We start from the raw sequence: 21,951 nt of genomic DNA, 5'->3' as shown, positions 1-21,951 counted from the left end.
ATAAATATAATATTATAGGTGAAGTTTATTCATTAACAGATAAAATAGTGTTCACTTTTTAATGTTTTTAAAAAATTCTAATGCTTCCTTGGGGTTCATTCTTTTTGAACCCCTCCCCCCAAAAAATTACTGGATGTTAGATAACAGTAGTAACCTCTTCTCATTTTTATAAATTATTAATACATTTAATTCTTTGGGACATTACAAACTATATTAAATTCATTGATCCTTATAAGCCACATCCACAGAAAATGTTATATCAGTTTTGAAGTTAGATTACCTGAGACTGATAAAATCTAATGAACCAATGAAAGAACATGATATATTTGTCAAAGTACTAAAAACTGGGTGTACAATATGCGTATTCATGTAATACTCTTATTTAAGCCTGTTGCCTCCCTGAAACTTATAAAACTGATCAAATTAAGAAGTAGAATTGATTTTAACCTTCTTCATTTTAAAACATTTGGAATTTAAAATAATAGTTTCCAGAAAAAATTAATAGAAGCTTTCTAACCTTTACAGATGAAAAAATAATAATGCCTCAAACCACTCTAGTGAAGGCCATTTGTCATGAGGGAAATGTCCCTAACGAAAAGTATGGTACACACGATAGAACCATAATGAAGTAGATATATAATGCATATGCATACGTATCTATGAATATGAGGTCTCCAATATTATCAGGTTGAAATCCATTTTAATATTTTATTTATGTAAAATATGCTTATGAGATAAAATAGCTTAAAACTCATTCTCTAAAAGAATCATCCTAGAAATTCTTAATGAATACATTGTAATACATTGCTTTTGAAAGTAATTCCTTCAACACTGATTAAACATTTCTCTTTAATCCTTGCTCTCCCCGTACTCCTCTTATTCTCACCCCCTCCCCGCAACTCTACCCTCTAACCAAACTCCAAACTGAACAAACTGCAGGTCCAGAACATCTTTACCTGTCATTCTTTCTGCTAAGAATGCCTTTTCTTTTCCACCAGTTCCCTAATCCTTTTCCCCCACTTACCTTTTCCCTGAAGCCTCAGCTTAAAAAGCACTTTCTCGGGACATCTTCAGTTTTTTACCAAACCAGGTGTTCTCACAGTGCCCTGTGCTTACTTACACATGGGCAGGATTTTTCACAATGTGCCATTGTCTCCCATCAGATTCTAAGTACCGCCTACTAATTACCACTTGCACTATTCTATCCCCAGCACCAAAGCTACCCCATAAGAGATAGTCAATTTCTACTTGTTGAATGTTTGCTGCACAGAAATGTGTTCATATAATAAATGGATGATAAAGCATCAACTCAGTGCTAGACATTGACATAAGCAGTGAGATTTCAGAAATGAGCAAGACTTGCTCTTTCACAAATCTGGAAAAATAACAGAATTAGATTAAAACAAACTTAGGTCAAAAGGAGAAGGGAAAATAACAAACAGTCCCTACTGGAGCAATCATTTTAGTGAACTCAGCAATCAACACCAGTTCTATACAGGGATACTTCATTTTATTGCTCTTCACTTTTTTTGGGATTTGCAGATACTGCACTTTCTACAGATTGAAGGTTGGAGGCAACCTTGCATTGAGCAAGTCTCTCCATGCTGTTTTCCACACATTTGCTCACTTCATGTCTCTGTCACATTTGGGTAATTCTCAAAATATTTCAAACTTTTACATTATCACTATATTTGCTGCAGTGATCTGTGATCAGTGATCTATGATGTTACTATTATAATTGTTTTGGGGTGCCACAAACCACATCCATGAACTTAGCTGATAAATGTATATTTTCTGACTGCTCCACTGACCAGCTCTTCCCCCATCTCTCTCCTCCTTGAGCCTCCCTGTTTCCTGAGACACAATAATATTGTAACTAGCCCAATTAGTAACCCTACCATGGCCTCTAAGTGTTCAAATGAAAAAAGCGTCATATGTCTCTCACTTTAAGTCAAAAGCTAGAAATGTTAAGCTTAGTGAGGAAGGCATGTCAATACCTGAGATAGGTGGACAGCAAGGCCTCTTGTACCAAAGAGTTAGCCAAGTTGTGAATGCAAAGGAAAAGTTCTTGAAGGAAATTAAATATGCTAATCCAATAAATACACAAATATTAATAAAACAGAACAGCCTTATTCCTTATAAAGAGAAAGTTTAAGTGGTCTGGATAGATCAAATCAGCCACAACATTCCGTTAAGCCAAAGTCCAGTTCAGAGCAAGGCCTTAACTCTCTTCAAGTCTCTGCAGGCTGAGAGAGGTAAGGAAGCTGCAGAAGGAAAGTTGGAAGCTAGCAAAGGTTGATTCATGAGGTTTTAGCAAAGAAGCCATCTCCACAGCATAAAAGTGCAAGGTTATCTAGAACATCTAACTAAGATAATTGATGAAAGTGGCTACACTAAACAAAAGATTTCCAATGAAGACAAAACAGCCTTCTATTGGAAGAAGATGCCATGTAGGACTTTCACAGTTAGAAAGAACTTGATGTCTGTTTTCAGAGCTTCAAAGGATAGGATGACTCTCTTGTGAGGGACTAATGTAACTTCCGACTTCAAGCTGAAGCCAAGGCTCATTGACATTCCAAAAAACCTTAGGGCCCTTAAGAATTTTGCTGGATCTACACTGCCCGAGCTCTATAAATGGAACAACAAAGCCAGACAGCAAAGGACAGCAATCTCTTTACAACATGGTTTACTGAATATTTTAAGCCTACTGCTGAGACCTAGTGTCAGAAAAAAAGATTCCTTTCCAATTACTACTGCTCATTGACAATGTACATGGTCATCCAGGAGCTCTGATGGAGATGTACAATGAGATTTCATGTTGTGTTTTCATTTCTGTTAACACAACATCTATTCTGCAGCCCATGGATTAAGGAGTAATTTCAACTTTCAAATCCTACCATTGAAGATAAACATTTCATAAGGCTATTGCTGCCACAGGTAGTGATTCTTCTGATGGATTTGAATGAAGCAAATTGAAAACCTTCTGGAAAATATTCACCATTCCAGGTGTCATTAGGAGCATTCATGATTCATGGAAAGAGGTCAAAATATAAACATTAAAGAGTTAGGAAGAAGCCGATTCCAAACTTAATGAATAATTTTGAGGGGTTCAGTGTTTCAGCAGAGGAAGTAGCTGCAGATGTGGTAGAAATAACAGGAGAACTAGAATTAGAAGTGAAGCCTAAATATATGACTGAATAGCTGCAATCTCATGATAAAACTTGAAAGGATGAGAAGTTGCTTTTATGCATGAGCAAAAAATGTGGGTTTCCAGATGAAACCTACTCCTGGTGAAGATTCTGTGAAGTTTGTTGAAATGATAAAAAAAGATTTAAAGTATTACATAAACTTAGTTGATAAATTAGTGCCAGGGTTTGAGAGGACTGACTCCAATTTTAAAAGTTCTATTGTGGGTAAAGTGCTATCAAAAATCATCCCATGCCATGGAGAAATTGCTCATGAAAAGAAAAGTCAATCTGTATGAAAAACGTCATTGTTGTCTTATTTTAAGAAATTGTCACATTTGCCCCTGAAAGCTTGAGCAACTCCCACCCTGATCAGTGAGCAGCCTTTAACAATAAGGCAAGACCTTCTACCAGCAAAAAGATTATAACTTACTGAAAACTCAGATAATAGCTAGCACTTTAAACAATGAAGTATTTTTTAATTAAGGTATGTACATTGTCTTTTAGACCTAATACTGCTGCACACTTAATAGAGTACACCATAGTGTAACATAATTTTTAGATGCACTGGGAAACCAAACAAATGCATTTGTCTCACTTTACTGAGATACTCATTTTATTATAGTGGTCTGGAACTGAACCTGAAAAATTGCTGAAGTCTCCCTGGAATCAGAACCATCTTGCTCCAAGCCACAGACACTAGTAATGTTCCCTGGACAATTTGATCACAAAAATGGGTCTTTTAGATCTTCTGTTGCTGTACAAAAACAATAAATCAAATGTCTCTAACTAGAAACACTCCTAGATAATTTCACATTCCAACTACACTGATCACAGTCCCACTGAATTTTAAAATATCATACTTAAAACTGTGCCTCTCTAAAAGCACAGCAAACCAACCAAAAAGGATATATTGAATCCAGATTATAATAATTTGTAATTTAAAATAAATATTTCTCACTAAACTAAGAACTACTTAAAGGCAGGTACCTTCTTTGATAGAAAAGGAAGAGCAGAGAAGATCAAGAGATTGAAAGTCGAGTAGACTTGGGTTAAAGCATAACTTTGTTTCTGAACAAACTTTATGATTTGAGCAGGTTACCTACCACCCACTCTGAACCTCAGTTTCGTCATGGATACAGTGGAAATAACATAGTGATGCATCCGAAACAGGACCATACCAGTGTGATGCAGTTCACTATATTTATTATGGCTGTCACATACAATTGACCTTAGGGATGAGAGAAGAACCACTTACTAACTAGATAGATTCAAAGTCCCAGAGCTGATAACAGAGTAAAGCCGCTCTACCCACTTTCCTTCTTGATTGTCTCAAACTAGGACTTGAGGTAACATGGTGCCATCATCTTGAATATCCCCATACCACCTTCAGCATGCCCTTCCCTGTCTCTGGCCCATGTTGTCCCTGTTGTTACACTTTATCATCCAGATATGATTTCATTGATTTCATTTACCTTGGTCCAGTTCTTTTCTTTTAAACTTTGTTCAGTCTTAACTTTGTTCAACTATTCGAATTATCCCTTTTAACTTGCTTGTGTCCAAGGCCAGTTGCATTTCTAATTTTCAGGAACCCATTTGGTATCTGTTTATTTTAAAACAGTTGAAAGTTTTAATAAAACAAACAAGCAAACAAAACAAAATAAAACAGAAAATCCTCAAGTATTTGTAATTCTAAGTAAAAAGCCTGATTCTTCTTGTATCAGGAGCTTTGAAGTTTTTAGAACAGTGCTATCCTATAAAAATCTGTGAACCAACTATCTATGTTTAAATTTTCTAGTAGCCACATTTAAAAGGTAAAAATGAAATAAGTAAAATTTTTAAAATATTTATTTAACCCAGTATATCCAAAATGTTACCATTTCAACACATAATTAATACAAATATATATTAATGATATAATTTACATTTTTTTCCATACTATATCTTCAAAAAATGGTATGCATTTTACATTTATAGCACATCTCAGTCTGGACTAGCCACATTTCATATGCTTAACAGCCACAGGTGGCTAATGGCAACTGTATTTCCAGCACAGCTCTACAGCATTTGCAATTTTAATATACCTATTCGTTTTGAGGATTAAGTGAGATGACATGTCTTGTAAAAGATTTTATTACAGTGCTTGTACTGACTGGAGGTTTGAATTCAACACTAGAATAGAATCATCAACACATGGAATGAGGACCAGGAAGCATCTCTCTAACCAAAAAAGAGGGAAAGTGCTAAAAAGAAGAAAGAAAATAATATATATTCAATCAGTAGAAGAATTGTGGTTTCCCTTTCACACTCATCACGCCCCTTCATGGTGAAATTTGGACAAGTTTTGCTTCACACATCCGTTCTGGGAAGAGCAGCCCAAGCCAAGGGCCTCCTGCGAGGTAAGAAGTAAAAGGTTTGCTGCCAGAGCAGGGTTAGCATCGGTACGAACAAGACTGAATAGACAAGAACATCTTCAAATTCAACAGTTGCTATAGAATCTGGGAGATGTTGGAAAGCAGAGTATAAAAACTAGTTCAGCCCAATGATTCTGTAACATCTTACTACATTGGTGGACAGTGACCACATTGGAGGGGGTGAGGTCTTAATGATATGGGTAAATGTTGAGCCACTGTGTTGGGTATTTGAAACCAACATAAGATTGTATATTAGTGATACTTCAATAAAAAAAAACGATTATTTCAACCCAAAATCTCATGTAAGAATTGTGAAAATTTCAATTATGTTACAACATGACAAACTTTGCAGATTAGGTATTCAAGCAACTCAGAGTATCAGTGCTTGATGCACCTATTCCATAGCATTGTCCAGCAATTTAAGTACCTTAATATAATGTGATATGAGTTCTTGTTCTTTATTATAAATTTTACAGAAGCACTTTTAAAGATTACAGTAGCACTAGGTAAACAAAATTCTCTGAAATTAAGTATGAAAATAATCAGTGAAAATTTACATAGATTACGATTAAGTATATCAAAGGCTTAATATAATGCCAGGCATGTAAAAACTGATTAACAGATGTTTATAAAAAATCACTTATAAAACCCTTTTCATATTAACATATTTGATGTAAAGATCATGCTTTTAGAGGAGATTCTATATTGGAAGAAGATTCTAAAATATAAGACAGGGCAAACTTAATTTCTGATTAACAATTAGGTTTTCCCTTGGAAATGCTCCCAAATTACCAACTTTTCTTAGATTTGTAATTTTAACCAGTGACTGAATATTAACTGATGAGTTGACTCCATTATTAAAAACCTGATCATAGCAGGAATTCAATAATTTCCTATACTTCATAACTTTTGTCCTACCTACTAGGTCTTCAAGAGGATTATTTAGGTAATGACTGTAAGACACTTAATATCCTCAAAGGATGTTACTATGGTACCAAAATCATGTTATTGTAAATATTATATGTCTTCTGTGGTGTTTTTCTCCAGTCAGATTATAGGGTGACTTAGATTTGTGAAATTAATCCTTCAATCTTTGGTTTGCAGTCGGTAAAATGCTTGATTACTATCTTAAACCTAAAAAGAAGCAATTAAAATTTTGAAGTAAGCATCCCCAGGTAATCTACTATTACAATTATAAATGTAGACTGACCATGGGAATGATGATAGTTTGCCATAATAAAACATATTTATTTACACGTAAAATTGTTTCTTTTGTCATTAGGATTTTTAAAAGGATGACTGACCATACATCAAATCACTGAAGTCCTTGGTAGAGGCTAATTATCTGAGCCTGGGATAGTATATTCACCAAATTGATAGCTGACCTATCAATTGTAAAAACTGTTAAAATTAGCAATTTGATATTGTTCAACTTAATAATTTTCAGAAACAAGGACAATAAATCTAACACTGTATCTCTAAATTCTTAAGTATTTAGAAATGTGCAATTTATAACTTGCGCTTTAAATATGCATATGTAAATAGTGTGCTAAATATTTATAATTTTCAAAAAAAATTATGTCCACTACTTTACTCTTGGTTCCCTCAGCACTTAAATAGAATTGTACAAAGAATTATTTGTTTATATTTGCCTTATAGGTGTTCTGAGTTATCCTTTTCATGCGCCTGATTTCTATCTTTACCTAGACAAAATCTTGGAAAACAGACACTGTTCTCCAGTTGTTTCATTTCCAATTCAGTGTTCTGCATGCAGGAAGCTTAAAATGATGATGGGCACTTTGTTTATCTACAGCATAATTAATTAGCAGTGAGACTACAGTCATTTGTGGTACCGTTTAACATTTCTATGTACTGTTAATAGGAAAATATTGATATTTGTATATCCCTAGATTCTATTTTTAGAAGTATACCCATCAATTCAGACTTTAAAGATACAATTAAAGCACCATGCTTCAATCTGGGACAGCATTCTAATATAAGGTATAAATTCAGCTAATGAACACCCATTATAGTACTCTATATTATTCAGGTTCAATAAACAGCTTTTTAAAAATGTAGCTTTAAAGTAAATTGTGTGTTATAAATTTTCATGCCAATGGATGCTAGGGTACATTGTGCTCTCCCCCATGATAATGGACCAGAGGTCTGAACAAGAGACAAGGCTTAACTGAGACTTTCTCGTTCGGGTCTCACAGATCACTGTCAGATACTAGCGGGGGCTACATCATCTAGTGCCTGAGCTGTGATGGCTCCAACATGTGAAGGCAGGAATGGTTGGGGCTTTTCGCTCTCTCTTTCTTTTTTTCTATGTAATGTGTGCAGTGGTCTTTCAATTATGGTAACTCAGGGTTCCAAAGTTGCAATCCCCAAGAAGTCGCAGCCAAGCAGACGCTGTGTCCTGTGTCCTGTGTTCTAACCTAGCGAAAGAAGTCGCAAAGTGTCACGTTTATTATATTCTAATAAGCGAGGCAGCCCCTAAGGTCCTCCCAGTTTTACGGGGAGGAAACATAGACTCTGTAGTATGAAAGAAGACTGGAAACATTCTACAAAACATGTGAGACTGCAAAAATTTTGTGGAAAGTAAAATCTGCCACAAAAGCTGCTAAGGATAAAAAAAAAATTACACTCTTTATGATATTTATAAAAAATGAGCTCTGTAAATAAGCCATAGCATTTTACCGTGGCACACATTTGACCGGCTTTGCATACCCCATTGTACCACATGGGGACACCCAGATGCAAAGAGGCACACACATATGCACAAGCCGCTGATTCAATAGTACGGCGGTCTGAAAATTTAAGCCAATATTTAAAGATACGAAAGGACAGTCAGGTGTCACCTTCATTTTTAATACTAATCTCCATTTTTTTTCATTTTGATCATTTTTCTGCTCTCATAAATTGCTTCAGCCAATTTGCTTTCACTCCAGCTAATCCAGAACTCCCCTCTGTTTCATTCTTTTAACATCCTTTAAATAAGCAAATCTTCATTCTCTCTCAGAGAATCATCTCCTTTCATCTTTTAGATGCTGACCTAGATACATCTGTGGATTTACTTAAAGATTTACTTGTTACCCATTTTTTCAACAGTTTTCTCTATGGCGATCATTATGTAATGGATATAGCTCCACTGTATAAATTTCAATAACAATAACTATGTTCCAAAGTGCACTATTCTCCCAAAAAAGTATGGGCTGTCTGGCAGTACTCATTATGCTAGTTTTTCTCAGTATTATCCATGTTACTCTCATTCACTTCATACTACTCCTGTTATTTATTTATTCAAAGATTGCAAAGACAGTCAATATAATATAGCTTGGTCCGTGGCCATCCGTGAGACCAGAAATTTTGAATTTTTCTACCCAATCTTGGGGAATTTGATCAAGTAAAAGGAAACTATTAGTTACTTCAAAAAAAGATGGGATTTACGTTTGGGTTATACATATAGTTTGAATAAATTTTACAATAGCTTTAAAATCTAAGTTCATACAGATTCATTTCATGAAATTCAGTGAGTATTTGTTAAATATCAGTTACATACTATGCTAAGTGCGCTGTGGATTACAAAAATGAATAGGACACCTTGTCCTTAAAAACTTTCAACAGAGAAAAGCTGACCAGTAACCAGAGGTTGAATTACAAAGAAGAGTAAGGTTAATGTTGCAACAGAAGAATATACAAAGTGATATGAGGCTCAGCAGAAAGAGAGAGAGAGCACTTCTGGTTGAAGGATTAGAAAATGCTAAAAGAAGTAGGTAGCAGGTAGAATAGATAGGCTCAAAAAGGTAGATATAATTTTAGTAGATTGGGTGAAGGAGAATGATATTTCAAATCTGAATTATAGCATAAGCAAAAAAAAAAAACTGGTTAGTAACAACACTGCCTCGCTGATCTGCCTATCTATTCATCTATCTATTCAATTATTCACCTACTTATCCTAGCCCTGACTTGTTTCAAAAAGATGCTTTACAGAAAAATATAAAGAGATAAAAATCAGAGTAAGAAAAATAGAGCATACAAGATTGAGACCAATAAGAAAGTTAGCATAATTACATATATCACAGTATTCTAGGTCACCAAACTTGACTCAGATTTGGCTGATATGGCATATGAACTTCTCAGAAGAAGTAAAAGGTGATCAGTTATATTACTCAAATCACCCACAAGAAAGATGAAATTACTAATCCCTTTGGGGAAATAAATTGATTTGTTAAATGTTTCTATATTTAAGGACATTTGATAGTGGTCAACATCACAAATAATATACCTGATATAAATGTAATAGTAGATTAAGGAGAGTAGCAATTCTACTTAGCCTAAGAGCTGAAAGCTCTTAAACATTAATGTATAACTCAGTAAAGGCAATTCTGCAGGGGATGTGGGTAATACTAGTCTTGTTTTACAAAATAGGAAATAGAGGTTCATGAACAGTAAGTCACCCAACTATATTTCAGCTAATAACAACTAGAGTTTGAATTTGGATTTAAATTCAGTGTTACTTCAGTGTGGGGGGTAAAAGCTCGGTGGTAAAGGATAGGAAGTTGGTTAAGAGAAAGACTGTAGGCAGGAATCATTCACGAAGTTTGGCTGCAATGAGAATAGTTGGGAATATACTATCAAGGTTCAAATAACGACCTTGGGGGCAGGAAAAAGAAGAATACCTGTAAATTGAGAGAAAGCATCCTGTGGGAAAGTGAGAATGCTAAAGAGAGGCTATTTAGTGGAACAAAAACCTAAAGAAAGGTGGGACTGAAAACCGAGGAAGCCTCAGCCTTGGTAGAGAAGCAGAACTGGTCTTCCCTGACGGCCTGTGGATACAAGGAATATCACCTAAATATCCCCCAAAATGGCCCAACCAGCCTTCCAGTAGGTTTGGAATCAAGTAAACTAGGATTTGTTTAGATTTCTAGACCAAACTCCTTCAAGTAAAATGTTTTATATTGCCCTTTGTCCCCCTCAGGGTACCAGCATTTGAACAAAGGAACTGGATCTCAAGTAGCCATTTTGCTTATTTCACCCCATTTACCACTTACATAAAATGAATCAGGTCTGGAAATGTGTGTACTATCTGAGAACGAGAGAAGCTAAATTTCCTTATTAATCACAGACTTGCCACCAACCTAAGATTTGCCTGACATTTGGGGATAGAAACTCTGGATTATTCACTTTGGACAGCATGCTTACTCATTCTGCTAAAGCCTCAAAATCACCATACAAAAGATGAATTTTTAATATTTACTGCATGACTTTTAGTAAGGATTAAATGTACCCAGGATTTACCCAGTACAAACTAAGCAATCAATAAATGTGCGCTTGTCCCTTCCTGTACCTTAATCCTTGCATAGCCATATCGGACAGCTGAATAAAGATTCTTAATAGAAGACCAGTAAATGGTTCCTAGCCTGGCTTTCCTTGATTATTTCATTTCCAATTCTTTCAATAAATACTTATGCAATGCTTTCTATGTGACAGACACCCATATCTTAAAAACAATTCATAACCTCGGGTTTGAGCAGCATTTCCTTGGCTGTTCTGTTTATCTTGAACCTTGAGCCTATTCCTTGTTTCCAACTATTTTTTAAATGGTTTGTCTCTTTTCTTATATTGGTATTTAAAATTCTGTTTCTTGTCACAAATCTTGATCTTCTTAACCTAAAATCCTGCTTCCTGCCTCACATTTCTTACTGAAGTTCTATATCCTGTCTCAAGCTAATAATTTGTCCTAATGCCTGATAGAGTTTGGCCAGGATTAATGAGGGAACAGCGAATGTGTTTAAACACCTCAGAGAAAAGAATATGAGCAAGGATAAAATGTACGTTGTTTCTTTTATCAATAAGAGGACAAAAATAATATTCATAATGTATATTCTGAATTAATTATTTCCTATTTGATCCTTCCAACTCAGAATTTCTCTCATTTAATCGCCTTTCTCAAAGAGCATTATAAGCATTGTGTCAGACAGGGTCCAAGCAGGAAACTGGTGGTACACAGTGTGTTGTGTAACCGAGAAGAGTTTGCATGCACAGAGTTTAAGAACTGCAGCAAGGGGAAGGACTTGGGCTAGTAAGAGCAGAGAGGTATTGCCATGCCTAAAGCTAAAGGGTAAGCGGAAGGAGCAGTTACTAGAACCTCAGAGATAAAGCTATAGGGAAAGGCTATTTGACAGGCACTGTGATCTTTGGGAGAAAGGCATCAACCCAGAGCAACCCAGCAAGAGAGAAGGAAGAGAAAAATAGACACTCCAATCTTAATCTCCATTTTATTTTATTTTATTTTATTTTATTTTATTTTATTTTATTTTAATTTAATTTTATTATTTTATTTTATTTTATCTTTTTATTCTATTCTATTTTTTATTTTATTTTATTTTATTTTATTTATTTTATTTTATTATTTTTGATGTTACCAGTGATGATCATTTGCTTAAACCCAACCAAAAGCAAGAGAGCAAAGGAGCCCATTGTTTATTCCATATGGGTCAGGATTCTGGGGACACAGAGAACACTACTGAAGGATGAAAAGTGTACTTTGAAGGTCAAATGGGAGCTATCCAGAGCAAGGATCTGATAGGACATTGCTATAATAGCAATGGAAACAAAACTCTAAGGGAATGACAAGCCAAGAAAGACAACTCTGGCCAGGTTCTGAAGGCAGAGAAGGCCAAGGTAGAAGAATAATGAAGGATTTGGGGCAAAAATTAATATTCCCAGGTGAGGGGTTATTAAGAAATAAAAAAAATTTTTTTAAATTTGAATAACCCCACGGAACTGGGGAGAGTGAATAGAAATAGATGCTAAATTTGGGCAGGAATGCCAACTTAGATAATTTTTTGTTTATTATGTAAATAGTGGGGACTTTGATCATAGTGACTTAGGGAAAAGAGTTATATAATCATCATACTGGGAAAAAGAAGACAGGAGGAACAGAAGGACATTTTAAGATCATTTAAGAAATTTTTGAAATGAGCCAGCCAAGCAAAGAGAAAGACTTGAATCAGTTCTGTAGCAGAGAGATCTGAGTGGGACAGAGTTTTAGACCTTTATCCACAAAATCAACAGTCTTTAATGATTCGTTGGATGTAGGGAATGAATCAAAGAAGAGAGTTAATGATGACTGGGTAGGTCATGACACCATAACTGTAACACTTACTCCTGCCTACTAAATGCCAACAATATGGTAAACACTTTGTTTACATTAAACCATTTAATCCTCACAACAATCTTTTGAGATAGTCTACCATCTCTATCGTTACTTAGAATTAACTTGAGGCACAAAATAATTAGATAATTTGCTTAAGTGCACATAACTAAGAAATGGTAGAAGTCTGGCAATAGAATTAAAAACAGTAACCATTTCCTTTTACTATCTTTAATTTCTAGTTCATTTGAAACGTTGGTTTGTTTGTTTATTTCTTTTGTTTAATTTTGTTAAACAGAGAGAAGGATTGAAACAAAGTTACAGCAACCTCTTTAACTGCTTTCCTATCAAGGCACCAAAGTTTCCTTTTGTACTTTTACATGGGTCAAATTCATGGCATTTGCAACACCATGATGATTCATGATCCATCTAGTTCCCACTAGATGATTAGAATCCCAACTAAAATTTGCATACTTAAATAACTACATGCCATTTAAATCATTGTTCCCTTCATTAAACTCTGGTAGCTAATGCTGCCTTATTCTATCTTTTCCTGCTAGATACAGATTCTATCCCTTTTAAATGTTCTAGCAGCCACAGAAAATAGGGTAGAGAGAAACAGGTTGCAAAGTTCAGGAACATTCCAGAAGAGCATCCTCACTTCTAATACCAACATCAAGTTTGGGAGTTCTCAGGGCCAGTCTCAACTCTGACACCAATTGCAAGTTCAGAATCCATAACACCACACTTAATTTTGGTAATTTACTAGAAGTTCTCATAGAACTCACTGAAGCATTTATATTCATGATTAGGATTTGTTACAATGAAAGGGTACAGGTTAAAATCAGCCAGGACGGATTCAAGATGGCAGCATGAGAGGTGAGACTGAGAATTCCTCCCAAAACCAGATACAGTGTGAAAATATAATTAATACAACTAGCCCTAAAACAGCAACAGGAAAGTAGGCGGCACCAGACTGCACACAGACCTCACAAAGAGAGCAGACCTCATAAAACAGAGTAATGTATGAAAGCCTTGATCCGGTGGGACCCAAGCCCTTCTCCCACCCCAACACACTGGCAGGAGAAAGAAAAATGGAGCAGGGAGAGGGTGGAAGCCTAAAACTGCTGAACACCCAGCCCTGGAGGTCTGCTTTGGAGCACAAACCTACATCATGTGGTGCTCTGGAAGTTGGTGGGGTTGGGGAGCTGGAATAGGGAGAGTGCTTCAGAGACTGAGATTCCAGCCATTTATGAAGGATGGGGATCTACATTCGGCCTCTCTGGGACAAAGGAAAAGCAGGCGATCTGAGAGCCTTTCTAGTAGGAAAAGGGCTGCTGAAGGGGTGGGGTTTGCATAAAGTTTGTTACATGTGAGCAGGGATAGATGGACAAGGTTGTCGGGGTGCACTCTGCCCAGCAGGTTGGAAACTTTGAGGAGCTTCAGGTGTCCATTCCCCTCGGCTGCCTACTCAGCTCCGAGGCCCCCCACTGTGACATGCAGTCTGCTGCACCTTCCTCTTGGCCTACCGGCATGTGCTCGCAAACCAGCAGTCCCTGAGCTGGTGTCAGGCCAGCCAGAGGGAGGCCCCGCCTACAACAGCTAGAGACGCAAAGCACAGAGGCTTACATCTGTGTGCTCCGCCCACTGGCTCTGATATGGAGATAGGCACTGCAGCCAGGAATCAGGAAACAACTCTTTTCTCCCTCCAGGCACCAGCTTTGCTCCTGAATGAACCCCAACCTCACTTTAAGGGCAGAGCAGCTCCAGAGACTAGAGCTTCTGGGCCCTACAGGGCACCACATAGAATTATGAAATGTCAAAGAAACCTGGTTCAGACCAAAATCTCACAAACTGCAGAAAAAGGGTCAAATGAAACTGAACTCAACAATATTCCTGAAAGAGAGTTTAAAATCCAAATCATAAACATGCTCATGCAGGTACAGAAAAACATTCAAGAACTCAGGGATGAATTTAAGATGGAGATTCAATCATTAAGGAATTCCATATCCAAAATAAAACATACAATGCAGGGATTTAAAAGCAGATTAGATGTAGTAAAAGAGACTGTAAGTGGAATAGAAATTAAAGAGAAGAGGAAAACAAAGAAGATGAGTGTGGGTAAAATTGTAGTATTTCCAGAATATCTTGCCTGGCTTTGGTACATCTGCATATCAATAGGCATTCAGAGGTGGAGACAAGTAGGCTTTAGTGCATTTGCATCTTTCCTCAAGGGTGGAGAAGTTCATCTCCATATCAGTGGGTAATTACCTGGACAACAGAGGGCTTATCTGTACCAGAGAGGTGAGGAAGAGGGCTGGTGTTGTTGCTGCTTGAGCAAGAGAGAGAGATGGGCTGGACTGCAGTTTTGTAAGCAATAAATGGGTTTTAAACTTTATTTCTCCCTTTGACTGATTTCGGTTTTTAGAGGTATTTTGCCTTGGGATTTCCTTTCCCTGGACTTACAATGAGGCACAGAGAGAAAAGAGGATCTCTAAGAATGAAAGAATATTGAGAGAACTGTGTGACTCATCCAAACAGAAAAATATCTACATTATAGTGGTACCAGAAGAAGAAGAGAAAAAGGGATAGAAAGTGTCATTGAGGAGATGATTGCTGAAAACTTCCCCAATCTGCAGAAAGAGATAGTCTCTCAAGACATTGAGGTACACAGATCTCCCAACACAAGGAACCTAAGGAAGACATTAAGACATTTAATAATTAAAATGGCAAAGATCAAGGATAAAGACAGACTTTTAACAGCAGCTTGACAGAGAAAAAAGATCACATACAAAGGAAAATCCAACAGGATATCAACAGATTTCTCAACAGAAAACTTACAGACCAGAAGGGAGTGGCATGACTTATTTAAGGCAATGAAACAGAAGGGCCTCAAACCAAGAATACTCTACCCAGCAAGGTTATCATTTTAATTTGAAGGAGGGATTAAAGAATTTTCAGATAAGTAAAAGCTGAGAGAATTTACCTCTCACAAACCACCTCTACAATGCATTTTGAAGGGACTGCTGTAGATGGAAGTATTCCTAAGGCTAAATAGATGTCACCAGGGGAAATAATACCACAGCAAAGTAGAAAAATTAAGCAGATACAAAATCAGACAACCTACCCACAAAGTCAAACAAGGGATAGACAAAGAGTACAGAATATGATACCTAATATATAAAGAATTAAGGAGGAAGAAAAAGGAGGGAAAAAGAAAAGAACCTTTAGGTTGTATTTGTAATAGCATACTAAGTGAGTTAAGTTAGACTGTTAGATAGTAAAGCAATTACCCTTGAACCTTTGGTAACAACAAATCAAAAGCCTGCAATGGCAATAAGTACCTACCTATTGGTAATCACCCTAAATGTAAATGGTCTCAATGTACCAATCAAAAGACACAGAGTCACTGAATGGATAAAAAAACAAGACCCATCTATACACTGCCTACAAGAGACTCACTTCAAACACAAAGACATACACAGACTGAAAGTAAATAGATGGAAAAAGATATTTCATGCAGCTAATAGGGAGAAAAAAGCAGGAATTGCTGTACTTGTATCAGACAAATTAGACTTCAAAACAAAGAAAGTAACAATAGACAAAGAAGGACATAGCATAATGATAAAGGTGTCAGTCCAACAAGATGATATAACTATTATAAATAACTACTCACTCAACATAGGATCACCTACATATGTAAAACAAATACTAACAGAATTAAAGGGGTAAATAGAATGCAATGCATTCATTTTAGGAGACTTCAACACACCACTCACTCCAAGTAGAGATCAACCAGACAGAAAATAAGTAATGACACAGAGGCACTGAACAACATGTTAGAAAAGATGGACATAACAGACATCTACAGAACACTTCATCCAGAAGGACAGAATACACATTCTTCTCAAGGGCACATGTAACTTTTTCAAGAATAGATCATATACTAGGCCACAAAAGGAGCCTCAGTAAATTCAAAAAGATTGAAATTGTACCAACCAGCTTCTCAGACCACAAAAATATGAAACTAGAAATAAATTACACAAAGAAAATGAAAAAGCCCACAAACACATGGAGACTTAATAACATGCTCCTAAATAAACGATGGCTCAATGACCAAATAGAAACAGAGATCAAGCAATATATAGAAATGAATAACAACAATAATTCAACACTGCAGAATCTGAGGAGGCAGTGTAGTCCGTGCTAAGAGGAAAGTATATTGCAATACAGGCCTACCTCCGGAAAGCAGAACAATCCCATATGAACAGTTTAAACTCATGATTAGCAAAACTAGAAAAGGAAGAACAAATGAGACCCAAACTCAATAGAAAAATGAACATAATACAGGTAAGAGTAGAAATAAATAAAATCAAGATGAATAAAACAATAGAGAGAATCAATAAAAGCAGGAGCTGGTTCTTCAAGAAACTAAACAGAGTAGAGAAACCCTTAGCCAGACTTATTAAAAAAAAAGAGATTCTACATACATAAACAGAATCAGAAATGAGAAAGGAAAAATGACTACAGACACCACAGAAGTATGTAGAATTATGAGAGAATACTGTGAAAAATTATATAGTAACAAACTGTATAACATAGAAGACCTGGACAATTTTCTAGAAAAATGCAACCTTCCAACTCTGACCTAGGAAGAAACAGAAAATCAGAATAGAACAATTATCAGCAAGGAAATTGAACTGGTAATCAAAAACTACGTAAGAACAAAACCCTGTACCAGATGGTTTCACTGCTGAATTTTATCAAATATTTAGTGAAGATCTAATACACATTCTCCTTAAAGTTTTCCAAAAAGTAGAAGAGGAGGGAATACACTCAAACTCATTCAATGAGGCAAACATCAATCTAATACCAAAACCAGGCAAAGACACAACAAAAAAGAAAATTACAGGCCAATATCCCTGATGAACATAGATGCAAAAATACTCAACAAAATATAAGCAAACTGAATTCAAAAATACATCAAAAATATCATCCATCATGATCAAGTGGGATTCATCCCAGGGATGCAAGGATGGTACAACATTCGAAAATTCATCAACATCATCCACTACATCAACAAAAAGAAGGACCAAAACCACATGATCATCTCCATAGATGCTGAAGAACATTTGACAATATTCAGCATCCATTCATGATAAAAACTCTCAACAAAATTAGTATAGAGGGCAAGTAGTTCAACATAATAAAGGCCATATATGACAAACCCACAGCCAACATCGTACTTAACAGCAAGAACCTGACAGCTTTTCCTTTAAGATTGGGAAAAAGACAAAGATGCCCACTCTCCCCACTTTTATTCAACATCGTTCTGGAGGTCTTAGCCACAACAATCAGAAAACACTAAGAAATAAAAGGCATCCAGATTGGTAAGGAAGAAGTCAAACTGTCACTATTTGCAGATGACATGATATTGTACATAAGAAACCCTAAAGACTCCACTCCAAAACTCCTAGATATAATATATGAATTCAGCAAAGTTGCAGAATACAAAATTAATACACAGAAATCTGTTGCATGCCTATACACTAATGATGACCTAGCAGAAAGAGAAATCAGGAAAACAATTCCATTCACAGTTGCATCAAAAAGAATAAAATACCTAGGAAAACCCTAACCAAGGAACTGAAAGACCTGTACTCTGAAAACTACAAGACACTCATGAGAGAAATTAAAGAAGATACCAATAAATGGAAACACATCCCATGTTCATGGGTAGGAAGAATTAATATTGTCAAAATGGCCATCCTGCCTAAAGCAATATACAGATTCAGTGCAATGCCTATCAAAATACCAACATCATTCTTCAACAAACTGGAACAAATAGTTCTAAAATTCATATGGCACCACAAAAGACCTTGAACAGCCAAAGCAATCCTGAGAAGGAAGAATAAAGTGGGGGTTGGGGGGAATTATGCTCCCTGACTTCAAGCTCTACTACAAAGCCACAGTAATCAAGACAATTTGGTACTGGCACAAGAACAGACCCTAGACCATTGGGACAGAATAGAGAGCCCAGATATAAACCCAAGCATATATCGTCAATTAATATATGATAAAGGAGCCATGGATATACAATGGGGAAATGACAGCCTCTTCAACAGCTAGTGTTGGCAAAACTGGACAGCTACATGCAAGAGAATGAAACTGAATCATTGTCTAACACCATACACAAAAGTAAACTCAAAATGGATTAAAGACTTGAATGTAAGTCATGAAACCATAAAACTCTTAGAAAAAAACATAGACAAAAATCTCTTGGACATAAACATGAGTAACTTCTTCATGAACGTATCTCCCTGAGCAAGGGAAACAAAAGCAAAAATGAACAAGTGGAACTATATCAAACTGAAAAGCTTCTGTACAACAAAGGACACCATTAGTAAAACAAAAAGACATACTACATTATGGGAGAATATATTCATAAATGACATATCCAATAAAGTGTTGACATCCAAATTATACAAAGAGCTCATGCACCTCAACAAACAAAAAGCAAATAAGCCAATTAAAAAATGGGCAGAGGATCTGAACAGACACATCTCCAAAGAGGAAATTCAGATGGGCAACTGGCACATGAATAGATGCTCCACATCCCTAATCATCAGAGAAATGCAAATTAAAACCACAATGAGATATCACCTCACACCAGTTAGGATGGCCAACATACAAAAGACAAACAACAAGAAATGTTGGCAAGGATGTGAATAAAGGGGAACACTCCCACACTGCTGGTGGGAATGTAAAATAGTTCAACCATTGTGGAAAACAGTATGGAGGTTTCTCATAAAACTAAAAAATGAAATACCATTTGACCCAGGAATTCCACTCCTCAGAATTTACCCTAAGAATGCAGGAACCCAGTTTGAAAAAGACTTATGCACCCCTAAGTTTATCACAGCACTATTTGCAATAGCTAAGAAATGGGAACAACCTAAGTGTCCATCAGTGGATGAATGGATAAAGAAGATGTGGTACATATACACAATGGAATTTTATTCAGCCATAAGAAGAAAACAAATCCTACCATTTGCAACAACCTGGATGGAGCTAGAAGGTATTATGCTCAGTGAAATAAGCCAGGCAGAAAAAGACAAGTATCAAATGATTTCACTCATCTGTAGAATATAAGAACAAAGAAAAAACTGAAGGAACAAAACAGCAGCAAACTCACAGAACCCAAGAATGGACTAACAGTTACCAAAGGGAATGGGACTGGGAAGGGTGGGTGGGAAGGGAGGGATAAGGGAGAAAAGGGGACATTATGATTAGCATGTATAATGTATAGGGGCAGGACATGGGAAAGCAGCATAACACGGAGAAGAGAAGTAGTGATTCTATAGCATCTTACTACACTGATGGACAGTGACTGTAATGGGGTATATGGTGTGGACTTGATAACAGGGGGAGTCTAGAAACCATAATGTTGTTCATGTAACTGTACATTAATGATAGCAAAATAAAAATAAATAAATAAAACTCTTCAACATTAAAAAAAAAATCAGGCATGGAAAGAGATGCAAGGGCAGAGTCCAGAAAATTCTACACATGGAGCTTCCAGTTGTCCTTTCCTAGAGGAGTCCTGGATGGTTCTGATTTTCCCAGCATCCGTGTGTGGCAGTATGCATGGAGTTTTAACAAACAGGAAAGCTCACCTGTGGTGTCCAGTGTTTGTATTCGAGCTCTGTCTCATAGACACAGTCTGCTGTCCACATGGCTGACCTCAGTCTTTGGCCCGTCCCAAGTTTGAGCTAATACCATGGACTCAAAGCCCTCATCATAAATGACATTGCTAAACTGTCTGCTGGGGCCCAAGACTTCCAGTGAACAAGATACTTTTATTACATTTTTATTACATACCACTTAAGAAATAAGCCAAACATATCTCTGAGCAAGATTCAGTTCTTTACTACACCCAGGTGAAATTAATTTTAATAATACATTTCATTTAACTTGGTATATCCAAAACATTATCACTTTAACACATAATCAATATGAAATATTATTTAGATATTTTACATGATTTTTCATACTATTTTTTTGAAATCTTGTGTGTATTTTACATTTACAACCCATCTCACTTTGCACTAGCCACACTTCAAGTGTTTTACTGCTACATATGGCTAGTGGATACTCTACTGGGCGGTAGAGGTCTATCTTCCCCCATCTTTACAGAATCTAATAACGTTTTATATATTTCTTCTGTGGACATAACTATAAGTGTATTCTAATATCTTTAATCTAATATAAATGCATTCATTATTATAAACTTTCCTATCATGATTAAACTGCTGCTCAAATATAGCATATTTTTCAAAAACAAAAACAAAAGCAGTATCAAGAAATAATATCCTTATCTTCCCATTTGATGTCTAAATTTCTATTCCTTATCTATGTGGTCGCTCCTGGGGATTGTTTGATATCTTGTAGACTGGTGTTCAACTTGCTCTTAAAGTGACACTCTAGATGATTAATGATCTACCTCTTGCCACTTGTAATTCAACCTTCTACTTTCAATGTAACTGATTTTTACATTTTTTTCTCTTTCATAGCATCTTTGGCAAACCAGTGCAATAAGCACAAGACTTTAGAGAGCTTAAAAATATTTATTTTTATTGTTATCTTCTTCCTAAAAGGGAGTTTGACATAATTTCTTTTCTCTTAGTCTGAAAATATTTCAAGCAGTTTGCAAAAATCTTGAAACTATCTGGAGCCTACCTAGTTTTATCACCAAATTGACCAGGAAACACTGCAGGCTATTAGCGATTTTTTTTCAGCATTCTCTGTTCCATTTGCAGTCTAACACTTCAAAACTTATATTTAAACTACAGAGGGAAAATCCACTTCATAGAATTGTACATTTTATTTACAATGGTTTATTTTCCTTGTATATAAACATATTACAAAGATCATTTTAAAAGGTGGTTCTAATGGTGGTTATTGAAATGCCCATCTGTGAAAGTCAGCAGCAGCCTATACAAGTGCCTCAACATTCCTTTCTGGACTCCTTTCTTCATCTGTGTGGTCCTCCTGTGGAGGTTGGGTGGGGGGGACATCGTGGTCTGGCTATCGGTTGAAGTTATACCTCAATGACTTTAAATTCATTCCTTCTTCTTTAAAATTTTACAATATTATTTGTTTCATGTATTTCCCTTGTTTTCTCCCTTCATGA

The sequence above is a fragment of the Manis javanica genome, chromosome 5 (assembly GCF_040802235.1).
Source record: "Manis javanica isolate MJ-LG chromosome 5, MJ_LKY, whole genome shotgun sequence".
Lineage (NCBI taxonomy): Eukaryota > Metazoa > Chordata > Mammalia > Pholidota > Manidae > Manis > Manis javanica.
This window is presented reverse-complemented; position numbering follows the sequence as displayed.